This window comes from Triturus cristatus, chromosome 7, assembly GCF_964204655.1.
Source record: "Triturus cristatus chromosome 7, aTriCri1.1, whole genome shotgun sequence".
NCBI lineage: Eukaryota > Metazoa > Chordata > Amphibia > Caudata > Salamandridae > Triturus > Triturus cristatus.
In genome coordinates, this window is record NC_140590.1 from 998,179,729 (window position 1) to 998,201,795 (window position 22,067).

At 42.0% G+C, this 22,067-nt stretch overlaps 1 protein-coding gene across 5 annotated transcripts in view; it reads right to left on the reverse strand.

Moving 5' to 3' along the window:
* The window catches only part of RAPGEF6 (Rap guanine nucleotide exchange factor 6), an 808,967-nt gene that overhangs the window by 287,488 nt on the left and 499,412 nt on the right, over positions 1–22,067 (reverse strand). The window lies entirely within an intron of this gene.

Below are 22,067 nucleotides of genomic sequence, written 5' to 3' on the forward strand. Positions count from 1 at the left end.
GTAGGAATTTAATGCTTTGGATATCGGATACCCGTGCAGTAAAAAACGATTAACACCTGTACACGGGTCACAGTAGTAAGAGTATTCGTGTTTGCACTTTGCAGTACTTCCGTTTCTACTTGCTGTTAAGGGCAGGTCTTTATAACGGCACACTAACGACCGGCCTCGCGCCCTGCCAGTATTTTAACTCGTCACCTAGGCTACACGTCATCATCACGTACGAGAGGCACCTGCAAGGCAGTGGCTCTTAGCCAGGCTGACGCAGCCCTACCCTACCTACACAGGTCAGACAAAATAACTTTTAATGTCCTTAGGGACAGAAAACCTGTGAAGGGACGGCTCCAAGTGCGCCAAAAAGCTGCAGGAACTTATTTGCGCTTTTATTCCTACCGCCCTTGGCAGGAGGCGCCAAGAGACTCATTTTAATGGGCCTGCGAGAATCTTTAACACAGATTAAAAGATACTGTTGTAGTATTTGCAGTGTCTCGGGTCTTAATTAAGACCCAAAAAAGGGGAGTGGGGTTTTAGGGTGAAAGAGCTACATTTTTATTAACGCTCAATCTTTCGTTCTCTTCATATTTACAGGGTGTTGCAAATGAAAAGAGAAGCATTTGTATGGGCAACAAAGGCTATGTCAGCTGTAAAGGTTTCCTTGTTTTTTTTGCAGTATTGCTAGTATCTTTAATGGTGTCTTTGTTAATTCTAAATGTTATCCAATAAAAGCGGACTCTCTAAAGCAGAAATTAGAGTGTTTACCCAGGATGGTTGCAGCAAATCTCAGAAAAGTGATAGGCAGTTAGTACAATGGATGAGGGTTTTATGTTCGTTTACCGTTGTTCACAATTTAATACGTTTAGTCATCTGTTATTGCATTACATTAATGTTAGTTTAAGTTACCCATGATGATTTAAAATAGGAACATTTTACAATTGTACATCCAGTCCATTCAATAAAACAACAATTTACATTCTTTTTATTTAGATAAGGGTCCTCAAATGACGGTGCATAACTTGTTCAAATTTTAGCTCAGTGGATCTTGCACCAATTCGAAAATCTAACTGGAAACCTTTCTTATCTTGGAAGTTATCAGAATCACGAGTCTACTGGGTGAAACAGGAACAAATGCTCATATGTAAGAAACTGATGAAGTAACCCTCCTCCTCCTATTAATCTTTAATATAAGGTTTTCAAAACAGAAAGGAGCCTCAATCAGAAAGCATGTGAATGCACATTCTCAGACACTGAATGTTGAGTTTGTATAATTCAAAGCAAAAAAGGAGAAAAACAGCATACACTCAAAGCAGTGTCCTTATCACTTTGCCAGCAAAAGACTGTCATCTCTCAAAGACTTTCAGCAACCACAGACGTATTTCACCTCTTTTCTGTCTCATCCGTGAGATGATGTTTACAAGCAAATTAATGTGGTTACTGTGGAATGAAAACACTTCATGCTGATTTAAACAAAATTAATTAATTTATATGCCCTTCCCACTTAAAGCACTCTAAAAATAAAAACAAAAACGCATAAAGACTTCTTCAAGATAAGTGTGGTAAAAACAGACCTGAAACACAGAACAAAGAAAAACTATGAACATCTACGAGTACACAAATACATCCAACAGATGTCACTGATGCAAGTGAAAAAGAAAAGCTTAGGCTTTTAATTTTAAGGGACCTTGACATTTTTGTCAAAATCAGCATATAGCAGATTCCGCGAAGCAAAAAAAATAAAAAGGCTAGAGGAAAGGAACCCTCGAGCACAGCCACCCCTGAAAAAGAAGATACCTTTAAGTATATTAGGTATAGCATGTGATTCTTTAAATTTAGAGCAGAGGCAGAGTTAAAACATGGTGTCTAAACTGCTGGTGAACCACAAATTCTGTCCACAGGTTGCCCAGAAACATAGGACAGCGGAGAGCGGGGGGGGGGGACTGGGTGGGAGAGCGGGGTTAGGGGTGATGGGTTCACACAGAGGCAGGCGGGTGGAGCATTGACTCTCAAAACTGGCTTGGGCTGAGACCAGGCCTCAAATGGTCTCAATCATCTTCGGATACCCACAATTTGTTATTTCTGAAGGTGTAATTCAATCAAATTGGGAAATTTACATTTACTCTACCATTGGGGGTTACACTAGATCCCCATGCCAGAAATACTCTTTCATGTCTTTAGGAGACTGCTTTGATCCAGTTCAGTGATTTATCATTCCACCTCCCAGGATCAGGCTTACTCGCCATGGTGGTAGATCGTTTTTGGCCTCAGTTCCATAAGTATGGAATATATTACAGCTAGAAATTATCCAGATAAGAAATCATGCAACACTGCGGAGAGCTCCTAAAACTTATTTTGTTAAAGCACCCACTGTCTGGCCTTTCCTCTTCATGAAAGTGGATTATCAATCAATCAATCAGGGATTTGTGAAGGGCACTACTCAACCGTGAGGGTCTCAAGGTGCTGGGGGTGAATATCGGGCAGCTCTGAGTCATCCGAAGAGCCAGGTCTTGAGGCTCTTCCTGAAAACTTGCAGTTTGAAGGTTCGTCGGATTATAAGGGGTAGTTTGTTCCAGGTCTCGGCCGCTATGTAGGAGAAGGCTCTTCCTCCCATTCTGGCTCTCTGGATGCGAGGGATTTCGGCCAGGGCGAGGTCGGCAGAGTGGAGGTTTCTCTTGCGGGAGTGGAAGGATATTCTTTCATTGAGGTATTGGGGTCCGGTGTTGCGGAGGGATTTGTAGGCATGAGTGAGCAGATTGAAGGGCACTCTTTTCGACAGGAAGCCAGTGGAGGTCTCGTAGGTGCTGGGTGACGTTATCTTGTCATGGGATGCCGAGCACAAGTCTGGCTGCAGCTTTCTGGACAGCCTGGAATTTGTGGAGTAAAGATTTGTTAATTCCCATAGTCCAGTCTGCTTGTTATGAGTGCGTGGGTGACGGTCTTCCTGGCTTCGGGGGGATCCACTTGAAGGTCTTGCGGAGTATGCAGAGGGTGTTGAAGTACATGGAAGATACAGCGTTGATCTGTCGGTTTATGGTGAGGGAGGATTAGAGTATGATGCGGAGGTTGAGGCGTGGTCCGTGGGCGTGGGAGGGTTGCCGAAGGCACGTGGGGACCAGGTGTCACCCCAAGCAGAGAGGGTGGTCCCGGGGATGAGGACGTCTGGCTTCTCGGAGTTGAGATCCAGGCTGCGACGTCCTTAATTCCTTCCTGGAAGCTGTGTCTGGTGATGTTGGGTTCCTTGGTGAGGTAGAGGATGAGCTGGGTGTCGTCGGCGCAGGATACTATGCGGAGTCCATATTTCCGGACGATGGCTGCGAGAGGGGCTGTGTAGATGTTGAAGAGTCTGGGGCTTTGTGAGGAGTCTTAGGGTACTCCGCATCCGATCTCTGTGGGTTCGGAGAGGAAGGACAGGAGTCTTATTCTTTGGGTTCTGTTGGCGAGGAAGGAGCAGGTCCAGTCTAGGGCAGTTCTGTGAATGCCGGCATCGTGGAGTCTGGCGGCTAGTGTGTGGTGGGAGACAGTGTCGAAGGCTACAGAGAGGTCTAGTAGGATGAGTTCTGCTGTGTGGCCAGGGTCGAGGAGAGTGCGAATGTCGTCCGTGGCGACTAGGAGGGCAGTCCCGTGCTGTGGTTGCTGCAGAATCCAGATTGAAAAGTGTCAAGGATCAAGTTGGATTCTATGAAGTTCGTGAGCTGGTTATTCAGTGACTTTAGCCCCGAAGGGGAGGAGGGAGATGGGTCTGTAATTCCTGAGTTCTTTCGGGTCTGCGGAGGGCTTCTTGAGGAGGTGTTTTACTTCTGCACGTTTCCAGTCGTCGGGTAAGGTGCCTGTTTTAAAGGAGCATTATGGTTCTAGCTCCAGAATGCCGTTTTGTCGATGAGTCGCTTCATAACTTTCTCATCCACTCACTCTCCAGGGGATTCAATTTTTGCTTCAAGTACTTCTTCAGCATCTACCATGCTAGAAGGCCCATCCAAACTTCTTTGATGTGAACGACACTGCACTATGATATGGAAGCAAGAGAGACATGTAGATGAGGGTGTGGATATTTAGGTTATTATGGTCAAAGCAGAGTTAAAGAGCGCTTTTTTGACGCTAGAAGGTCAAACCTCTTACGGTCCACTGTAAGGCATTAGAAGAGGCCTATGCATTCACAGCACTTGCAGCAGAAGATTGAGAGATGCCAGGGTTGGTAGTGGAAACCATTTTGGAAGCGGTCTTTAGTATAAGTAATTAAGCAGATTCCACCCAGCATACCACACCTTTCTGATGTGCGAGCTGCGTTGTCAACAGGTATGCAAAAGCAACTAAGCCATCAGAGCAAAACGTGAAGAAAACTCCTTCTCTCCCTACATAATTTATGTGCAAGTCTAGCCGAGTTGCTGGCCCTCACAATTTTGGCTGAAAGTCTTGCAAGCTTCATAAGCAATTATTTCAACAGATGGGGGTATGCCATTAAATATATTTTTCTTTACAGGCTGTCTCTACCGATGAAAAAAACCTTGCCAAAACATTTTGACTTGGAGGGTCTCGAATTTTTATGCAGCCTGCGAAAAAGATGTTTTATAATCTTTCACTTGGCTGAATAGTATACCACAAACTAAGAAGCACGAAGAAGAGCTCAAGTATCTCATTGGAATGCCACAATCAACCTCGCACAATAACCTTTTGTGGGTTGACCTTCTAGGTCTCTTTGAATGTCATCTGAGAGTAGAATTGATTTGGGAAGCAAAACATTAGCAATTCCTCAAGGTAATCAACCTGTATTTAACCTTGAGATACTCAAAAGACAGCAGGGACCCGATGTTCCTCCCACTCCAACGATATAAACTGTGCTCGACAATAGGGCAGACGCCTGCTCTCGAATAAACTGAACCTCATAATACAAGGCATTTATTACAGAGGTTACAGATGCACTTTCACCTTAAGCAGTTTTGCCACTAAATGTGTTCTGGAGAGTGGAACAGGGCAAATGAATGGAGTAAACAGGCGTACAAGGATCCACTGATACTCTAGGACAAAGCTGGCTAGCCCAAGAGCATGTACAGAACTTGCAAAGAATATTTCTGAAAAGGCTACAACTGAAATAGGGAACTGTCAAAAAACACAGTCAACTGAATCAATCAAAATGACCAAAAGGCAAATGGATAGATAGGGAAATGAAGGTCAAGAAGACTGGTGGTAGTTCTTGTTGTAATGCTTCACTGTTTGGCAATGTGGGGAGTTTGAATGCAGAGATTGGGTTAACCTTTGACGAAACTACTTAACCGGTTTCATATTTGCCTTTTTCTCTGCCCCATCATCACCATTTCCTATAACAGCCTCTGAAACCCATTCTACTCTGCACTTATTTGATTGCGGGCATGGTTGTTTAATTCAAGAAAGCAATTCTAGGTGGATATGAGCTTACAAATAAGGCAAACAAGTAATCTTGTAGGTTATGGAAATTAGGTTTTGCCAAATATAAACAATGAAATGGACAAAATGGCTATAAATATCTAGAACTAATGTGCTCCCAACAAACTTTCTTTCAAAGAAAGGATTTTATATTAAAACTCAAAAACCTCCACAAACTGAAGAATACCAGGCATTGGAAACTAAATCGGTAGTCCTAAACCTATCTGAAGTTCATCCTGCTGTGATGGTATAAAAAATAATTAAAAGCAAGCACCAAGTGAAAAGCAAAAAAGTATATTTACAAAACAAAAAACATGTACCGCTAACAGTCACAGACATTGGGGGTACCCCAGAATAACCCTATATGTGATCTATTGTGGCATCACTGACTACATTACCCCCACCTACTATGACAGTGAGAGGGCTATTACTGGAATGTATCTAGCCAATTACGACTCAACATTGAGTAGTACTTACACCTGCTGGGTTATGCAGGGTTGAGGAGTAAGAAACCATAAATTAAATTGGTATGCGAGTTTTACATTAAGTCAAAGGTTCAAGTACTCTGACAACCACCGATTTTCACTCCGGATCCTGTACAGGAGGTACATAGTCGTCAAAAGGGCTCTAAAAAGGAAGAGATGAGATAGATATATATATATATATATATATATATATATATATATATATATAGTCTAGCACGTATAATCTAAATACCAACTAGAACCCAACATTACAATTAATGCACCAGCAGAACTCCACGTTCTGGTTTACCCTGGAGAACCAGATAGCTACCAAATTAGAGATATTTCTTGCACTGTTTTATTATTCCATACATTTTATTTATACGCTTAATTATTCGTTATTAGCACACCCAGTCTTATTATTTCATGTTTCTGACTTATCCACAATAGGTTCAGATCTTGCAAACCTAGCCATTAGGATAGCCAAATAGAGAACACCTGTAGTTCCACGTGGCCAAAGAGAGAGCCCTCCATTTTGTGACCAGCACATGGTCGGTGCGCCTGAAACCTATACCTTTTATGTCTCATAAAAGCTTATCCACGCTGGACGACAGGTGCCTTCCTTCAGCAGGCTGCTGCCCTGACATTTTGCTGGACAGGCTTCTGAGGGAGGCTCATTAGCTAAAAAAAGATGTGCCAGGAATCCCTGCGCGGAGGTGTAAAGCAGAGCACGAGAGACAAAGTGACCTTTCAGCAGCGCCGCCTGCCATTCTAGCAAGTGTCTGACAATACATCTGGGCTCCCGTCTTCAGCGTGTCATTTTTTATTACCTGAAGCGATGGCTGCTCGTTTCAGAGATCACTGAGCCTAAGCACACACTTTTTTGTGTCAGCATGACAGCTGGTGACAAAAACGAACATTATCGCATAATAAAGTTGTTCAAAGCGCCTTAAAAACTCGCGGAACTTTGTCTATTCTCTTGCATCGACTGCCTTCATGGATTTCCATCATACAACTTGTCACGTGTTCTTTGGGCACTGTTCACGACCAAATCCATTTGTTTCCCATAGTCCAGTCTGCTTGGGGTATTTTTAAATTTCAGGCTGCAAACGCATTATGTGCTAAAAACAGAATGTCTTGCTTTTAGACAAAAAGCAAGCATGACATTATTCCAATTGCTGTGCGCCTGCCGGTGATAGCTCAACGTGTAAGGAACCCACTGTGCTGGTTACTGGCTTGACCCCGCAATAGGCCAATGCGGTGTTTATTTTAACACTCCCAGTAATACTCAAAGGAGATTTCCAGCTCACCGTCCCTTCCACTGTGTGAAATTGGCTCTGGGTGACCGTGTGAAAAAAGCAGGTGTATGTGACACATCGGGTACATACATGCCAATAGACACGATTCAGGCAGGAGGCTCCCGATTTTTTAAGCCAAAATTGCTTAATTTTGGCAATCTCCAAACTAAAATTGCCTCTGCTTCAACAGAAGTCAATTGGAGAAATACTCTCTCACTTTTATTATAATTTTTCTAATCTCCCACTTTCCTCTTGTAAAATGTTGGCATGTATGCCATGACACAGTGAGTAAGTTGGCAGGTCTGAGCCTCACAACATCGTTTGGTTGATTCTAGGCACAGAGTATATTATGCAAGAGTTCTTTGAACAAACTCCATCTGTACTTCGCGGTTAGAATCTTGTTCAACGGTGCCATGACCTGTAGCTGGAAAAATGATTTCGGCCCACTCACGGCTCACAAACCTCTTACAGAAGTAAACGTATTACACAATTTGCCCTTAAGAGGGCAGCAAAGCAACTTGCACACAGCTTGTCCAAATAAAGCATCCCCTTAAGAACTCAAGAGAAACGAGCCAGAATTCACTGTTGTCTTACAGACTGTTACTAACACTATGTGGACCTAATGCCCTGCCATCAAAGTAAGCTTCCGCTCCCACACCTTCCCAAAGGTATATAGTGAGGGGCTACTAGATAAGGTCCAGAGGGCCACATGAAGCACTGAGAATCCTAAATATCAAGTAGTAGGTGTTTATTAATCACAATGATGGGTTTTCATACAGCAGACAAATGGACATTTCCTGCACAGAGTACTTAGAATAGCGTTTCACAAACTATAGGTCGTGTCCCACTGATGGGCCGGGAGATAATTTTTGGTGGGTTGCAAAAGTCACGGTCTATTTGTAAGTAATATTTAAAATGGTTAGGTCAGCCGTCTTTGTGCACCAGTGCATAGGTGCGGAACAACGTCCCCAAGTCCAGGTTTAAAACAGAACGTTGCAAGTATTATCAAGCAAGACTCAGGGTGAACCTTCCAACATTTGTTGCTGCTTTCTTTTTTTTCCTTTGAGCAGAAAATATGCTCACTACACATGATCATACCATTTGTGCATTACTTTCAAACATAAAATAAGAAATGTGGATGTGGCCTTCCAGCCAGAGCTGCCAGTTTTTTATTTGGGGAACCAGGTTTGAGTCCTGCATAGGCTCAACGTGCTTTGAATCTAGGCAAATCACTTAATCTCCTGTGCTTAAAATACTTCACCAGTTATAGTTCTCTCAAGTAACTATAACATGTCCGCTAAAATAACTAACTCACACCTTTGCCAGGCAGAGTGTTATCAATGATGCCATTTCATATGTTATGAGGGATGTTATCAATGCAGTCACTGAACATGTGATGAGGGATGTATTATGCAAGGGTAGAGGCAGTGCATGGCAAGGGCGTGAGTTACAGGTACTTTAAAACACGAGTTCTAGTTAACTGAGATAAAGATAACCATAACTGGTGAATTCTGTGATTTTGTTTGGTTAAAACAGTACTTTTTAACTAATACTTTAACCTAATTATAACGTCCCTTTAAACTGTTTTTTTAATGAATTTCTATAGTTTATTTTATTATAAGGTAAGATGTCATTACAATTCCTAACTATGTCACCTTTGATTTTTGTTTTTTTCGGTGAATTTCAATATTTTTTAAAACGTAAAGTGAGATGTTCATAGTCTTATGTGGAGTGGTGCTGCCTGCCCAACACCTGCCGCACACGGCCTTTGGCCATGTGGAGTTAGACGCAGGGTTTAGACTGTGGCCAGGCCCTGCTCACAGCACCCTGCAGGTGCCAAACCCCCTGCAGGTGCATAATCCCTTTTCAAGTTTTTCTTGGGGGGTTTTGTGGTTCAGCGGATCCACCGCGGCACCCAGAGCGACACCCCTGTGGATTCGCTTTGGATCCTCGGACCCAACATGAAGCCCCAGGAGCATTGCACTGGGCATCGCGGTGGATCCACAGAACTCCCTAAAAACATGTTTCAATTTGAACTCAGGGGTGTCACAAGGCCCCTTCCATGCTCCCTCATAACTAATTTTGTTTAATTTTATTATGACTCGGGGACGGAATTCCCAGATCCTAAGTTGTCAGCTGCAAGTTTTCCTTCAGGATGCACCCAGTCAATCAAAATGCGTGGTTGAGCTTCTGGAATATCTATATTTCTTTAACCTTAATTTCTAAAAAACGACAAAACTGAATTACACCAAATCACAAAAAGCACACTTTCTGGATCACGGTCTTGCTTTCTACCAAATTTGGTGTAATTCCATTCAGTCGTTTTAGCTGTAGCTGTGTCTAATTTTCATATGGAAAAATGAATGGGGAAAACATGTTTTGGGCCCCCACAGCCCTTGTTTTCTTGGTGGCTCACCGTAAAACTTTCCAGGAAGCAGCTGATGTGGATGAGACTATTTGTCTTTGGAAACATTTGTGAAGACTTGTCAAACGGTGCCAAAGTTATTGGCAAACCAACAAATGCTTTCCCTATGGAAACATGGCCCTACTTATAACTACCAAGTGGAGACTGCCACAGGATAATCTAATATTCTCTGGAAAAAAGGGCAAATCAATCAATCAGCATTTATAGCGCGCAGGACTGTCACCCCTGGAGCTATCGGGGGTGCGAGGTCTCAGTAGTTCCAGCATCCCCTAAGACAGGTTTTGAGGGAACAGCGGGCTGAGGGGAGAAACAAGCAAAGGCGAAGGAAGAGGGCAAAACAGAGGTCAGAAAAAAAAAGTAGAAAAAGCCAAACCAAGGGCTGAAAAATGAGCAGAAAAAGGCAAAACATGGCAGAAAAAAATGCAAAACAGAGCAAGAAACAAGCAGAGGAGGCACAACAGAGGACCGCAGGTATCTAGGTAGCAGAGGGTAGTGGAATGTAGGTAAGGTGGGCAGGAGGACTGTCATGGGGAAGCTGGCAAGAGGATAATTAAAGTGAGGTTATTGTTCGGTATGGTATTAACATTTTACTTTACATTTTTGTAAAAAACCTCAGAACTTCACTGAAAAAAACAAAAGTTAAAGTGATGTTAGAGTTAGGTGAAAATCTCACTTAAAACAAAACGTTTTCAACTGCAAAACACTGAAATCCCAAGTTATAGTTAACTTAAGAAACTAACTCGCATCCTCACCATGCATGGTGCTGTCATCAATAATGTTATTGCAGACTTCATTAGCGATGTTATCAATGTCACAGATTATGTCATGAGTGATATATTTGAGGTCATAAGCGGTGCATGATGATGGCGCAAGTTATAGTTACTACAGATAAATAAAACCGGTGAATTTCAGTTTTTTTTTAGTTCAAAACGTTAGGTTTCAACTGAGATTTTTCCCAATTATATCGTCATTTTAACGTTTGTTTTTTCAGTGAACTTCTGAGGTTTTTGTAACAATATAAAGGCTGCAATTTTAAATAAGGCTGATTTACTGGCTTTGTCAAAGGGTCCAAATCACAAAACATAAAAGGAAGGCTTATTGCCTTTATTAGAGGGTCAGCACAACAACAAAAGAAGCAGACCTTTTGGCTTTGTCAAGCAATCAATACACAAAGAAGGGACACATGGGCTTTTGAGAAGGTCCAGCATAAATGCCCCTGCAAGTATAAAGAAAAAGGTTATGCTATTCCTATGGGATTAGAGTCATACAAGGGGAATATAAGCAAAACCCGACCAGAGTGGTTCAAGGTTGGGAATCCATTTATTGGACTATAATGCCCTCACACACCCAGTAGGGTGTCATGCTTCATCATTGGGCTGCTCCTCGTCAGGTCGGCGGTGCAATACCTGACGGGCTTCCTATAGTAGGGGTACTTTAGCGGAGATATTTTTCCAACAGCCATAAGGTGAAGTGGGGGTGAGGGGCCAGGTGTGTGTAGATTAATGTTTTGAGTGAATGTAAAATAGGGTTGGGAGTACCAGCGACGACAACTTTAATCAATTGGTTAAAACTATCCTAAGTAAAAGCAATTAATAAGGCGCTGGGCTAAGCTTATGTCTTAGGTTAAGCGTTCTTACTGGTGACAGGTCAACATGTTTCTCGCCAAGTGTATAGTCTACGGGCGATTGGTCAGGACCAGAAAAGAAATCCATCTACAACTCAAAAACTAACATGGTGACGTTGCTGCATACTCACATCAACCCTACAACTAACTAGTTGAGTACCTGGTAGTACTGGAACTACCTGTGAAGGGAGAAAATGTGACACTGGTTAAATCAATACAATTTCAGATGTGTGTATTTTCTCGTTTCCCTTGTGAAACTGACTCTCAAAATTCAGTGGTGAACATGAATTAAAATCAATTAAAAAACATGATGCCACACGGTGAGTGCACAAGGTGAGCTAGCGTGAACTTCAGCTCTTATGGCACACAACAAAGTAGCAGACAAACTCTGGGGACTCACCCAATACATAGGACTAACCAGGCATCAACAGTACCCGGTAGGTCGTACACGAGGAGTTCCTCATGCACTGGAGCGAGTGAATTGGGGAAAATCAATAAATATTCGCATTAGTAATACGTGTCATGCACGTACTGTGCAGTAATGACCATTCTACTTAGTATAATCGACATATTTATCATCACACATCCATATTCTAGAGCCGTGTAAATGTTCAGTGAGTTAACTGCGACTAATACATCTCCTCTCAAAATGATCAAAAACAAAACAAACTTATCGTAGTGTGGGGGAAAGTTGGATTTGCATGGGGCATGCTCCTGCTTCTCATATGTGTGTGGGAACATGTGTCCGTCCCATACACCACCACATCTTGTCACTTTCAACATCATATAAACAACCATCACCTTGTGTGTGGTGGACAGGGGGGGGGGGCGTGGTGGGTTGTCTGCCCCTATAATTCAATAGGTGTTTGAATCTCTCGAAAAGGTATGGTGTAAAGATTCCAAATTTGCACTGCGCGGAGCATATCGTCAATCCCAATAACATGCAACCCTTGCCAGGTGTGCGGTGGTCAGGGGGGCGGGGGGTCTTTCGGGGGGTCTTTCTGCGGCTCACGTTCAATACGTGGTAAAATTGAAGTGCTACATTCGTGATAGTAGGAGATCAAAGTTACACGAGCGCGGGTGAAATTATCTAAAGCGCGTGGAATTGTTTAGCGTGGGACGTAATGCAGGTACTTACGTGTGTGCAAGTAGCACGCTGTTTCGAGACCTATCCACTCCTACCGGGTCCAGGTGGTAGAGTGGTCTGAGTCCGCGTTGTATAAATCAGTGCAGCTCGGCGGTTCCAGGGGGAGGGATGTGCCTGACTGAGGACGCTAGTGTGCGTTTAGTTACTCATAACAGGCGGCCATGTTGGGGAGGTGTTTACTACCGAATGTGCCACTATGCGGTCATCCTGGAGGGGTGTACACTAGGAATGGTCACAATCGTGTAGCGCTCATTTTGTAAGGTAAATGTATGTCACTAATCACGCATTGAATGATATTCAAATGATCCCTCAACCTATTACAAATTAGCGTGTGTGCAACCCATCACTTGCACTGCAATCAAACTGTGTTAGCCCCTCAAAGGACTCAGCGGTGTGTCTGTATTGGCGCTGTGTTACTACTAAGAGGTGTATGCATTAACTATACGTGATAGCGGTTGTCAAAGATGACGCCAGAATCTCTGAAAAGTATGTATCCAATCATCACATTGCAGTGAAAAACTGTCATACCCTCAACGTACTCCAAGGTATGTCTTCATTCAATCCTTGGGTGTGTGAAGATAGTCGGTGTACCCATCTCTGCTCCTTCAAGAAAAGAGCATTTTTGGTGAACGCTTCCAGGATGACCTATGTCAACGAATCAGGCGTATGATGCCTCTCAAGGTAATGGGTGCACATTTTCGTGTTGGTTTTCTGGCAGCGGAAATTACTCTGATGTTCATAAATGCCTAGCTTAATCGGACGGGTGGTCATCCCTACATATTGTAACTTGCAGGGGCACGTAATCAAGTATATACAGTTTGCAGTGTTGCAGTTGGTGTGCAACCGCAATTCCCAAGTGAAGGAATTAGTCAAGGTGATGGCTTTATGTATTGAAAGGAAGGCGCAAGCCATACATGACCCACAGGGGTAATGGCCTTTCACAGGTGGTAAGTGCCATAGGGTTTTTTGGACACCAGATGTGGGCGCCTTTGGCCCGGTATGGATAAGCATGTCCTTCAAATTCCTGGAGCGTTTAAAAGCGAAGCGTGGTGGCTCCAATGCCAAGGAGCCGGTGTTTAGTATGCTCCAATGTTTCTTAATTACTTTCGTGAGTTGATTGGTGTAAATGTGGTAACACAAGTGAGGGTGTCTGTACACAAGTGAGGGTGTCTGTAGGGGTCTTATCTCGGTGTTCTAGCAGCGCCTTACGGTTATTATTTGTTGCTCTTTTTTGGGATAGAGCTATGCTTCGTGATGGGTACTGTCGTGCAGCCAAGTTTTTTGCCAATATTTCTGACTCCGTTTTGTAATCTTCCAGCTTACTGCAATTTCTTCTCACCCTCAAAAATTGCCAAAAGGGGAGATTCTCTTTCAGGGCCCGTGGGTGATGACTACTAAAAAGTAGTAGACTATTGCGATCTGTGGTTTTCCTATGTATCGTGGTAGTCAAACTGCCTTGTACGAGTTTGATCGTCAGTTCTAGAAACGCTATCTGGCTGTGTGAGACAGTGTTAGTAAATCTCAAGTAAGGGTTCAAGCAATCACCACAATAATTTGTCAATAATTATATTCCAATGTATTTCCATGTACATATACAGCAATTTAAAATAATGATTGTCTCAAGAATAATTGAAATAAAGCATTTTTATTCAAAACAACCATAAACCTGTGTTGAGTCTTATTTACATTGTTTACACCATAAAAAGCAACCATAAGACCAAACACAAGTGGTAGCCATGCTGCAGCTGAACAGTATACAGCTCTAGCTGGCAGTGCTTTAATAAGTATGGTAAGCTCTCCTGGGGTCATATATTCATTGACACAGGAGAAATACTTCAGATGTTGTTTAAATGTTTGAAGGGGAGTTGTTACATGCGTTGCTGTGCTCCCACACTATTTTAAAAATAATGCTTTGTGTTGCCTCTGCCCCTTCTAGGAGCACAAGGATGAAATAATGAATACAAACAGACCTCGCAGGGCATTATGAGGCGCTCCCTGGAAAGAGCAGTGAGTATGAAGTGAGCAGCTGTTCCACTTATTGCATATTCATGAAGGGGAGCTTCTTATTTAAATCGTTAGGGAGGCCCTTGGCTCCCGCCAGCTCACAAACCAGCATACATCCAGGGTGCCATGGGAGCATACAATATTATCATTATTATTTTTTTCTTTAGTGGGAAGTCCAGTCCCATCCGGGGCACCAACAACATTTACTGCCCCTGGGGCAGCGTGTTATGCCATGGCCCCCTGCCTTGCAAATTACCCTGTCAGCACCCATCCAGGGTGCCGTCAGGAGTCGGCTGTATTGGTTTGCTATCGCCCGTCATTGGTTGCACTGAATGGCATTCTGATTTCGGACAAGCATCACTGAAATTAGTAAGACTCTACAAAAACGACAAGGTCTATTTTAAGTTATGATCCAATAATCTTTTATTTAAAGTCAAATCTAGAATAACAGTTAAAACATTTAGTCGAATCAGGTTTGGTTTTAAACATCAAATAAAACATAGTTTAGTCAACAGTATGTTTTAGATTTAGTTTGAACATATTTAAGTTGCAAAGACTAAGAAAAAAAAAATAACATTTATACACCATTTTTTCTTTTCAACTCTCCGATCATAGTCTTTCTGCCACTGCCTCCTGGAGAAAGTCTGCGCCAAGACACCTAAGGTCATATGCCGCACTCTATAAAATTAAACCAAATCAACCATACCTCAACCCATAACTTCCACTTTACTGTGTTTTGCCATTTATTTCAAATGGGCATGTTTACTATTCTAACTCCAGTCACAGCTAGTTTCGGCAATAAAGCCACACTACTTTAACAGTAAGTAGGGATAATAGTCGAAGGTTGAATTTCAAATAATCTTTCAGACAAAATGTTATTTGGAATGTTAAGTTTCAAACTACATTCTCCTCCAAATCTATGTTTCAAATGACCGGTCTAACATGTTCAAACCTCTACACATACGATCTGAGATCAAGATGAATATGAATGGAAGGCAAAGAACAAACGCTGAAGTTACTAATTACAGTTAACACGTGAAACAACTAAACTGTTCGCTTAATTGGCTTTAAGGAGTTGCTAGTAATTATTTTTTTTACAAGAAGACAAACATTTCATGGTAAAGGGTAACCGACAATCATCATTACTGAGGTGAAGCAAAGCAAATGATGGAATGGTATTTTAAGGTTCAAGTATGTCAAAGGGATTTCAGCAGGAGCCTAAATTACAGTTAAATATCTCCAGTGGTGTATTATTCAAGAGGTAACTGTTCCAAAATGGAGAATGACGGGTTTAAAGAATCTAGACATACCTTTCAATGATCCAACTATCATTTCCTCTACCTTGTATTCTCTCTCCAACTTAATACTAATTGAGTCTGATTACTGGGCGCAATTCTCCTGAATCAGGTGCAATATTCTCAGAATAATTTTATACCAAAAAAACAGCTGCAAAGGGGTTTGGAGTTTCCTGCATTTCCCTGAGAAAAGGGGTTTGGAGTTTCCTGCATTTCCCTGAGAAAAGGGGTTTGGAGATTCCTGCATTTCCCTGAGAAAAGGAAAGTTTAAAAATGAAATAACCTACGTTTATAAAGTTGTACGCCAGGAAGACCACACTGACTAAAATCTCCAAAGAGGTAAAATGTTGGAACTATGTGAATGGTCTGAAATAATGATCACTTGGGGTTGTAACGCCTGGAACATTTTACCAGTAATAATCGTAAATATTGGGGATTATATTAGACAGGAATGCATTGGCTAATCATTGCAAATTCAGATCCCCAGCAGATGTCTGCCAAACTCAAAAAAGTGTTAGCTGTGTCGCATTTGCACTGTTTAAACAATCTGTAGTGGTTACATCTATATCAAAACCTCTTCCATTGAAGACATCCAGATACTCAGCAACACTGAGAAGTCCAACAATGGCTCTCATTAAACCACCTGAAATTGAATCGAGACAAAACGGAAATTCTCCTAATTTCCAACAAAAAGGAGAACCCCCAAGTTGCAGAATGGCTAAAAGCCATCGATGCTCTCAAAAGCAATCGATGCTCTCAACAGCCATCTGTCCCTGGCCGACTCGCTGGGAATCATCCTGGACCCAAAACTAAGCATGGACAAACACATCAAGAACACCACAAAGAGCGCCTTCCTCAACGTGAAATTACTCAACAAAATAAAACCCTTCATCTCGACCAACGACCTCAAATAAGCGACTCAATCCCTGGTACTTTACAGACTAGACTACGGGAATGCACAGCAAAATCACACTTAGCTCCCTTCCGATCAACTCTTAATGCAGCAGCAAGAATGGTCACTGTCACTGGAGTAAATAAATATGACCACATCTCACCCGCACTCAGAGTTGAAATGGCTCCCAGTTGAAATGCGTGCCAATTTCAGAACTGCTTGCCTCACGCACAAAGCCCTCCACACAGGGAAACCCGCCTATCTGGCCTCCAAACTCATGAAGGCCGATCAGACAAGGAGCCTCAGGAGCTCCAACACTCTACTCCTCATCCTGCCGAAAACCCGCGAACAAAATACCGCAGCCCGATCCTTCTCTGGAAATGCGCCCAAAATTTGGAACTCCATCCCAGTCCATATCAGGACCACCCCCTCCTTTCTAAAATTGAAAAGGTAGGTCAAAGACCTCTTCCTCCAGCGTTCTCTCCCAAATGGATAGATTACCACTAAAAACTCACAAGCGTGCACATTACGGCACAATGACACTGACACTAAAACCTCTACCTTATTCCTATCCCGGCTCCTTCCTGTTATCCCCCCTGATTGGAATGAGACGCGGCTGAACTACTGTGCCCACTACTTCGAGACTATGTGACTTCCCAGCCTCTAGCTATTGTACAACGCGCGAATACCTCCAATACGCCTTGTGGCATCCTGTTAACTACTGCTATAATATGTGTTTTCCTTGTTACAAAGTGTTGTAAAGCGCTCCGATATCTTCGGGTCTGGCTAGCGCTATGTAAAACTCCTTAATAAATAAAAATAAATAAATCTGAGAAAAATGTTCTGTAAGTATAATGCAATCCGAATTAATTTGTGGAAAATGCTGTTCCTGAAGGCTACCCATTAATGTCAGTGGAGGAGTCCATCTCCCATTCTTCGACATGAGTCTTAACCATTCATCGTCTCAATGAGATTATTTAAAGGAGTTGACAGCCCAATGGGTAGCTTTGAATCAATCTGAAAAGGCATAAGAATAGCAATTTTATCGAGATGACTACGAGCAACAAGCAAAAAAGCAAAAGTGGAAGGTTTAGCCATCTTTTAGTAAGGGCAAACCCGCTTTTCTAAAGAGCGGCCGCGTGTACTTGCCAACACCAAAAGACACAGAGCCCCTGAGTGATGAAAAAAGTTTAGAATATAAAGACTTCATTGAACAAATATTTCTGGCAGCAGATTTATCCAGATACCTCCCAGACACTACACAGGCAACATCAGAAAACAGCTAGGATTAAAGCCATCCAGGTCAGTTTCTATCTACTGCACAACAGTGTCGTCCAAGACTTGTAGCAGGTATGCAGTGTCCATTCAAAAGTGGAGTACACTGCAATGACACGTTACTACCTCGAAGTTTACCTTCAGATTTCTAGGGTAAGTATTGATTTATACTTTCACTATCTTGTTTCAGTTCGAGACTTGCATTCTAAAAGCAGGCCACTTTCAACCACTCAAGCCCCACTCTAGTACCAGCAAAGCAAATGTCTATGGAGTTCTTACATTGAGAATAAATTAGGAGCCCTACGGTTGGAAAAGAGAAAGGCCATTAGAAGAGACCAATATGAAAAGCAGTGAGACTGCAGAGGAACAGACAACTAGCAAAGTACATAGGAATGGTTCTGAGGGATGTGGCGCATAAAACAGAAACTAGACCTCATAGTAACTACATTTACCCACGATAAAAGTTATTATAACTAATTCGCCCTGGCGTCCTATAATTCTCTCAGGCAACCGAGAAAAGGAAACCCTTAAAATGGATTATATGATACAAGTGTACAATTAATGTGAGCTGCATCCCTAGGAAAAAGTCCAACGCAAGACAACCTACAGCTAAGTAGTCAATAGCTGTACCATTTCCCTCCATAAAAACAGCACCAGTAAGATCAAATTAATGTAAAATCGACGTTATTAATGGAGACTGGCACTTATGAGGCAAATTAGGATTCCAGTAAAGTAAGATCCAGCTCTCCAAGTAGTGCAGATAAATGAGCGTGCAAAAACATTCTGAAATGTAGCGTACAACCGGAGAATTAATACGGAGACAAAAATATGTACATAGCACTCAGAGATGACAACCTCTGAGATACATAACTCACAAGAGTTACCTCTCACGCACTAGTATTGACCGGCACAGATTGATGCAATGTACTAGTGTCAGAGACAATCACCAGGCTACATCAGTGAACGAGGCAGGGTAATTGCAGTGAAGGCTAAAGATCTGTGACACGCTATGTATGCCCCTAGGAAATAAAGATGTAACTCAAAAACCTGCCAAATTCCTCAAACAATGGGTGGGCAGCAACAATCAAAAAGTTTGAACAAATAAATTACCTAACACAGTGTAAAAGGTATAAACGTAGAGAAGCCAGAGAGGAAGGAATAAGAATAATAAACCAGTCATGGTGTGTAGGAGTACGATTATCAAGCAACCATGGCTCTCATGTAAAGAACAACTAGTCACTGGTTGTTGGGGATAATAAGTGCTCATTAACTAGAAAAACTGTTCACAAACATAAGTTAAGTGAATATCATAAAGGTGAATTCCTCCCAAGGCAATATAGGAGTCAACTAAATGCACTTATACAATCACATCTATAGGAGAATGATACTTAGGGCGCTAGAGCTGGACCAGGCATATCTAACTTGGCTTATCCGAAATGCAAATACACTGATGAATGGTTCAGAATGCTCAAGGGATTATTGGACTCCACAAGAGCGTGCTCTGTGGTCATATAATAGAGCTATCTCAAAGCATACGCTATTTATATCAATTGTAATTAAAATTGGAATATTGGTCCCCAATGCGATTGAGTGCGACTTATTAATTACAGGGTGAAATGAGGCACATAATTAATGGGACTAGATATCGAGAGACTCATAAGGACATCACTATGCAAAGCAAGCAAGAAACAAACTGAAGGAAGGTCAAATACTACAAGATCAAGCCACCTAAACTCATCAAGAGGGGAGAAGTTAGAACACCAACTCTCAACCATGGAGTCGCTTGGCAATAACAAGGTGCTGTGACAGCAACAAATTGTCATGTAAAGAGCTGAGACACGAAAGGGTAAGTGTTGGGGTCTGAAAATCAAAAGCCACGTCCCATTCTCTTCTCAATGCAGGCATACAAACTAATACCGCGTAAACCAGCATTTTAGAATAAAACATGCCTGTACATCGAAGGAAAGCCTACAATATTATGGCTAAATGAAAACTGAAATAAAACATCTCATAAGCTATATCATGAAGAAAAGGTACCCCCTGAAACCAAGACAAAAATCTCTAGACTGCTAAAGAGCAAATCCATTGTTTCAAAATTCCTAACGATGCAGTGGGAGATGGCCCGACATCATCAAATACAAAAACCAGTCTGAAAAGTGAAAACTAGGGCGATTTAAGACCACAACGAGTAGCCCACGTCTACTGATGCAGTAACAAGACACCATTTAAAAAGATGACAAATGGCAATACAATATAAAACAACACATGAATAAAAGGATCACTCTTTCAATTGCAGATCCTAATGCCACCCACACTTGCTGTGGAGATTTCTTTCAAGTACAGAGGTACTCTTATCCTCCACAACGTTGTGGGGGAAGAAGGTCAATTAAATATTGATTCTCCTAATGCTTTGGCGGTGTGTATTATAGTGTCAGATGCATTATTGCCATATGTATTGGGCATTAACAGCTCTTAACTGCCCTCCCCCTAATCAGGTACTCAAGCCCATATTTTCTAGATAGGCAATACCGCCTTATGTGGGGCACTCGTCGCATACATTCTTTTAAACCAAACTCCTTTGGTAAGACTTTTCATTGTCCAAAATCCAACAAACCTTGAGCCACAATTAAGATACTGAAAGTCGATAAAAGAGAATTTCTAAAGTCACAAAAAAATGTTTCCAACGCAGATCTGTTCAACAAAACACAACTGTAGTATTATGTGACATACACAACATCTACTTTCCGAACTAAACAGATTTATGTTCATGCATTTCTATTAAAGTCCATTTGCATTCTGATATTGACAGTGAAATATGCTTCCACAAATTTGTATACACTGCATAATGTACTTTAGATGTCATTAACCTGACCTAGCCACACTATCCTTGAAGGGAAATCAATACTCTCCACCACTTCCTGGTTCAAGGATCACTTATCCACGGGATTTCCAATGCAATGTCATCATTAGCCGATTCGATTCACATAGCCAGGCTGCAGCAATATTATGCAAATACAATTCTGCTCTGCACTTACTTATTCAGCCCATGTTTCTCCGCCTTCTGCTCCACAGCAGCAGTTAGTTTCTCAGAAATCCTCGGGGAGTTTCACCCTCTACTGAATCAATAGATGGTGCTGCTAATGCTTAACAATAATACATCTCACTCAGCCTATGCTGAGAACATGAAGACTGAATCGAATAACTCCAGTCACTCTGGTTAATTAACCAAACCAACATTTTAGATCTATTCAATTTATTACCCTTAACTTCTACCATGACTGTTGTATTGCCTCCTAATTCAAATGCTTCCACCATAGTTTAACGCCAAATGTACTTAATGTCCCTTAAGGCAAAAGGTGAACGCTCATTTTGTACCTTGAATGGCAGCTCCAGCACACATCTCTATATGCATACATACCAGCTTGGTTTGTCTTTAATTTATAGCAATTAACAATAACACCATCAGATGTAAGGGTTTTGGGGTACAAGGCTGGGTTTCGGACGCTAAAATAATGTTTAAAGTTTTGCAATAGAAGCACAAATTCAGAAGCATATACAGAGGAACATCTGTAAGGCTTTGCTAGAAAGCCTTCAAAGCTGTGAAAATACACCAACTACAGGAGGTGGCCTTCTTTTATTTAACACTTGCTAGATACTGCCCGAGCCCTTGTGATCTAAACCAGCTGACAACCAAACCTTTACAAGTTGCAGATCGCAGACAAAACAATGTGACCACAATTTTCGAAGTATACAAGACTTTATAAGAGCCTCTTTATAACAAGCGCAAAAGTGAGCTAAACGGGCAATTAACAAATAGCACCCAAAAGCATATATAACATTAAAATTCAATAGGCATCACCAAGCTTTAATTGTGACGTAAGTGGTTCATACAATAAAGAAAGTGAGATCAAACACAGGGTTGTCTAAGGTACCACTTGGTACTCTGGGGCGGAAAACACTGCTTTGTGGATACCAATTCCACATAACACGTCATGTTTATATGTCCCATAAAAACATCTTCTCTAGCAACCTTATCTCTAGGACAAGTGGTGGAAGCCAAGATCAGTAATGGGGGACACAATAAAATACGGTCTCCACGAAAAATGTATCCTACAGGCACTCTTCCCAATGTACCTTAACCAGCCACAAATTAAACCAGGACAGCCAACGATCCTTCCCTACGTGCTCTCTCATGGTTTCTCTTGAAATGCAATAAGGAAAATTACTTGCATCCAGCAACACTTCCATCAGGACG